Genomic DNA, 6,000 nt, shown 5'->3' on the forward strand with positions numbered 1-6,000 from the left:
AGATGAGCTTCTCCCTTGTCAGAAAGGCAATCAAAGGGGCTATGGCTGTGTCTTGGTTGCTGTGTCTCCTGATGTTGCAATGCTCCTTTGTGGACAGAGACCTTTGAAGCTGCAGCTGGGCTCCTCCTGCTATGTAAGAAACTAAGGCACCAGGCACTCTCCCAATGACCATAGCTGCCACCGACGAGTATGCTGATGAGCAGGCAAGGGATAATCATGCAGACATCTTGGCAGTGGAACAATTTCAGCAGAGTAAGATAAATGAAGCTGGCTCCAAACGGGAGGAACTTGACATTGGTATAAGAGAGAGGGGACCATGAGGAACTTTAAAAACCTCCACCATGTAGAGCCCAGTGGGCTGCCACCCACCTTCAGTCTCGCCTGCTTTGATAATGTTCTGGAGTTTGTTATTGATTTGAGTTCCTTTGCTTTGCTAAATAAACGTGAGCTTAAACTGTGTCTTACCTGACTTCTGTCTGTGGAAAGACAAAATGAGAAGAGAAATCTTTACCCACTGAGTTAGTTAACCTTTTACCAACCTGACACAAGCCAGGCTCATCTGTGCGGAGTGAACTCAGTTAAGAAAACACCTCCATGAAACTGGAGTGTAAGCTAGCCTGGCTGGCATTTTCTTTATTAATGATTGATATGACAGGGCCCCCACTGTAGGTGATGATGTAGGCTCCTGAGAAGGTGATCCTGCATAGTATAAGAAGGCAAACCCAGTAAGCCTGGAGGAACAAGTTAGTAAGCAGCCTGCATCCTTGGCTTCTACTTCAGTTCCTGCCTCCAGGTTCCTGCCCTGAGTTCTTAGCCTGACTTTCCTTCCAAGGCTTACTGTAAACTATAAACTGAAATGAACCCTTTCGTTCCCAACTTGCTTTTGGTCATGGTGTTTATCATAGCAACAAAACCCTGACTAAGATTCCTGGTGATGAGATGGTCCACATGAGATAGTTACTGACAAGCACAAACGTGGTGCAGGAGAGATGGCTCAGAGGTTAGAGCTTCAATTCCCAGCAACCACATTATGAGATCTGGCACCCTCTTCTGGCCTGCAGGCATTCATGCTGGTAGAGCCCTATACAAAATAAGTAAACCTTAAAAAAAAAGAAAAACTAATTAAACGGTTAAAACCTTTATTAATTAATAGCCATGCATGAATGGACTCACACCTCTGGGATGTTTCTTGGTACCTGAGCTCAGGAGTACAGCAATTAAAAAGACAAAACTATAATTACATCAGTGTTGGGGAGGGGTATATAAGTGGTGAGGAATTTAGAGTTGCCTAGTAACATCTTCATTGTTTACAAGGCTAGTCTGTATCTTCCAGACACAATATATCCAAATCATAGTCAAGTGGACAGCCCCAGAATCTTCAACACCATGAATGTGACTGTTGAAGTGACCAGGCAGGCACAAAGTCATGTTTGGACAGCACGGTGGTACCTTCGCCTTTTCAGTAACGCAATGACACCATCAGAGCACCAATCTGAAGGAAATAGTCCCATAAATTATCATTTGCACGCTCACCTGGTACTGGTAACAACTTGGCATGTTATTGGTAACAACTTGGCATGGTATTGGTAACACTTGGCATGGTATTGGTAACAACTTGGCATGGTATTGGCAACAACTTTTTGGCACTGTTTATGACAGCTGAGTCCTTCCTGATGGCTCCTGAGTCATCCCCCTGACACAGATATTACATATGAAATCAAGTGACCCTCAAGGCACATTGGATGGAATGTTCTACCATGACCCCAAATAGTTAGAATTCCTGTCTCCATCATTTCCGCTGCAGCCTTAATTTATTATTGGATCGGATCCTACTGAGATCGTCTCTGAACTCCAGCTATGGAGATGAAATTCCACCAGGAAGGCTTGTGAAACCTCAGGTCTAATTCAGATGCCACAGGCGGCCACTGAGCCCTGTCAGATCTGAGTCAATGTTTAACCACATAAACTATCTGCACCTCTAAGTCACATCCAGAGGATGCAATCCCAAGACTGCCTCCTGTCAATTATAAAACAAAACAGAAATGAGTGCTCATGAGGATACGGAGAAAAGATCAAGTGCCTACACTGGTGGGAAGAAAGCTGTCGTGGCCGTTCTGCACAACAGCAAGGGAGTCCTCAAAAATTCGAGACACATCCACTTTACCGTCACACAATCCCATTCCGTGCCTATGTCGTAATAAAAGAAAAACTGTGAAATGGTTTACTTTTAGTTTTCAAGGATGGGGAAGCAAAAGGAAGAGATAAGGGGATTTAATTAGTTATTAGCTATTAGTTCAAAGATTGTCCTGTCTCTATGGTTTAGTGCTGGGATTAAAGGTGGGGCCCCTACAACGGCCCCAGCACGTCAGTGTGTGTCTTGATACTGTTTTGTGAATCCTGTCAGGGCCCCTGCCTTCTTAGGCATCTTTGCACATTTCTTTCCCTAGATCCAGCAATGCAAGACATTGTTTTATACAGTTTTTACTTTCACTCGGGAGTGTTAGCTCATAAATTCAAAGGGGAGTCTGTCGCCATCTTGCGTTCATAATGCGCAACTGTAACTCTGAATGTGTAGCACATGGGGAGAAATTTCACTTTTACCACCTGGTGGAACCTTGGCAGCCCTGGCGCTGTAATACAGTCATAAAGCCAGCGATGTTTCAGTCTAGAACCTTTTGAAGGGATTTGTTTAGCAATAGATAGTACTTTTTAATAAAGCAGATAATCAGAACAGTGATATAGGATAATGCTCTTGTACACTGTAAAAAATGATCACTTGTATTGGTTTAATAAAATGCTGACTGGCCATTAGCCAAACAGAAAATATAGGCAAGGCAATCAGACTAAGATAATTCTAGGAAGAGGAAAGCAGAGAGACATAGTCACTTACTCGATTCAGAGGAAGTAAATGAGAACGACTCCCTGAGAAAATGTAGCAAGCCACGTCGATAAACAAGGAATATGGGTTAATTTAAGTAAGAGCTAGTTAGTAAGAAACCTGAGCTAGTAGACCAAAAAGTTTATAATCGATATAAGCCTCTGAGTGTTTCTTTGAGACTGAATGGCTGTGGGACCAGTGGGACAGAAGCGTCCATCTACAGAACAGCTTTATTAGCTTGCTCCTTCAGCCCTGAGTTCAGCTGTCTTTTTGCTTCAAAGATGTGTGAACATCACAGAATATTTCTAGTTACAAAAAAACAAATTTAGAGAACGTCTTGGTCTAAAGGAACTCATTTCTTAAGCTCTTACCCACTCAAGCAGTTATAACACCCGCTGTTTCCCACAAGTACATCCTCGGTGAAATCTTGTTTCCCAGTGTGGAGGCCCAAAAATGTCTATTTTCACCTTCACCAAAGGTCAGAGAGTTGGAACTTTCCTCTATTCCTTCAAGGTTATTGTGTTTCTACCTCAAACAAGGTCACACCTAGATTCAGATCAGAGAGTTCTGCTCTCTCAAGGTTATTGTCCACAGTGTGGCTAATAGCCAGACCTTGTGCTTCAGGAATAGAGAAGTACATATGTTTCTGCCCCTAACAAAAGTCTAGGATCTAACTACAATTCCAGTTTCTTTAAAGAGATAATATTGGATTCCACACAGGGAGTGGTTTGTCTACAGAATGTTTTGGTCTAGGATGTCTGTTTGACTTATTTTGTTCTAACAACAGAATGTTTAACTATGGAAGTAGCTCACAACCTTCTATTAGTGGAGGGTCTGTTTGTTTGTCCTGGCCACCCAGCTAGCTTAGCCCCGAAATAATCACACAGAAACTGTATTAATTAAATCACTGTTTGGCCCATTAGTTCTAGCTTCTTATCGGCTAACTCTTACATTAATTAAACCCATTTCTATTCATCTGTGTATTGCCAGGTGGCAGTGGCTTACTGGGAAAGGTTAGGCATGTCTGACTCTGGTGGCTCCATGGCGTCTCTCTGATTCTGCCTTCTTTCTCCCAGCATTCAGTCGAGTGTTTCCACCTACCTAAGTTCTGCCCTATCAACAGTCCAAGACATTTACTTTATTCATTAACCAATAAGAGCAACATAGACAGAAGGACCTCCCACACCACTTCACCTTTTCTGTTTAAACAAAATGGAAGGCTTTAACTATAACATAGTAAAATTACATATAACAAAACAAGTATCAATCAAGTATTACAGATATAAATATTCTATCTACCTTTTAATCATAACCAAGGAAAACTATACCAATCTCTACCTATTCTTCAACTCTTCAAAGACTCTAGAAGGATATAATATTACCCAAGTAAATATGAAGTGAATTGTAAGCAACTTCTAAAAACGCAAGAATTGACAGAGACATGTCGTTATCTGGACAGTCACCCAAAGTTCTACTGCACCATTGGGCCATCCTTTTTCAGCCTACGGGCCCTCAGTATCCAGCAGACTTTTCCAGGAAGCAGGAAATTTCAAAGACTGTTCCACCTATATTAGCAGTTTGTCAGTCATTTTCTTCTCTGTTGTGCAGAATGCTCGGCAGACAACCTCATGAAGCAGGAACCCTGAAGGATCAATTCACCCTTAGGCAAGTTCAGCAGTCATTTCTCTGTGGGTCCTGCATGTCCAGTTATGCAGTCCAGGAAAGAGCAGTTTCTTGCCCAAATGGCCAGCAAACTCCATAAGGAGCATCTTCAATGCCCATGTTCCTCTTGAAGTAGCTTGTGCTGCCAGGAACAGATGTGTATCATTGTCATGAAAATCCTGTTATTAAAACATTTTAAATCCCATATTCTGTAGTCTTTGAAAGGTTAGAAGAATGGCTACCTATCTGAAATACATCTCTGTACATCTAGAAAATCTTGACTACTATAGGTGATTATATATTAACCTGAATTTCTTAATTACAAATCACATTTTTTAAATGGACTGCAAAATCACAATGCCTTAATCAAGAGTTGAAATATACATATAACAAGATTGACCGTAAATTTTTATCAATAAACCAAGATCCATACCAATGCAAATCTCCATAGCATATCCCCACACCTAAATGTAAAGAAGCACCTACAAACAATATTTGAAAATATGGGTGTGGTTTTGTCCAAAATGCTTCCTGCTGTTTGGGAGCACTGTTAATCAGGTCTTTCATGGTGTATCCTGTGTGCTAGATTCATCTAAGTCAGCAATTGGGTGGTGAGTGCATAGGCAGGACCGGGCATTATTCAGTAGCAAGGGCCTCCCACCGCCATCCACACCTAGGAGGACCTGGAGATTCCAGAGACACACGAATCACTACCCACCTCATCCCTACCCTCTGGCAGCAGAAGCACAGAGGACGCTGTGGTCCTGATGGCTGCACGCTTGAGACATAAAGTCAGAAGGAGGCCTGAACACTAGGAGACAACACAGGGCTCCTCCTCAAAGGTCAGCCTTGACACAGTGGGGCCTTTGTCAGGGCACAGTGGCAGCCATAACACCAAGTCCTGGTCCCTGCATGTGGACCCTGAGGCTGCTACAGGGGTCTGGGAAGGGAGAAATCCCTAAGGGCCGGTGAGGAACAGCTCAGCACAAGAAACTTCGTAGATGAAAGATGATGAGAACGCGCGTGTCCTGATGACTTGAGGGTATGCGTGAGCTATTGACGGTTGTTATTATCAAAGGAGAGGTGTAGGAGGAGAAGAGGGGCATAGGGAGAGGCTGTGGGGTCACCAGCCAGAGCTGGGGACCGGAGGGAGAAAATGCACTGGGCACAAAGAAGATAAAAAGAGGTCATCATGCGAAGTGAATAGGGCACACAGGAGAGGGCAAAGCTGTGTATCTTAGGCCCAGCGGGCTGAGGATCTCTGGCTGGATGTGCCCTGTGACCCCACACAGTGAGCCCTGAAGCTGACGTCAAGAAGACGACCCTTGACAGCCAGAACTAGAGAAAATGAACCTAACTGTAGGGATGGCCGAGGAGGCGGATTGTAGGGAAGGGAGCATGCCAAGCAGAGGCGTGCGGAGCGAGGGCGTGGACAAGCACGGGATCCACAGTGAGAGTGG

Source organism: Microtus oregoni, unplaced genomic scaffold (genome assembly GCF_018167655.1).
Source record: "Microtus oregoni isolate MIOR12 unplaced genomic scaffold, Mior012 000002F_ref0000024, whole genome shotgun sequence".
Classification (NCBI taxonomy): Eukaryota; Metazoa; Chordata; class Mammalia; order Rodentia; family Cricetidae; genus Microtus; species Microtus oregoni.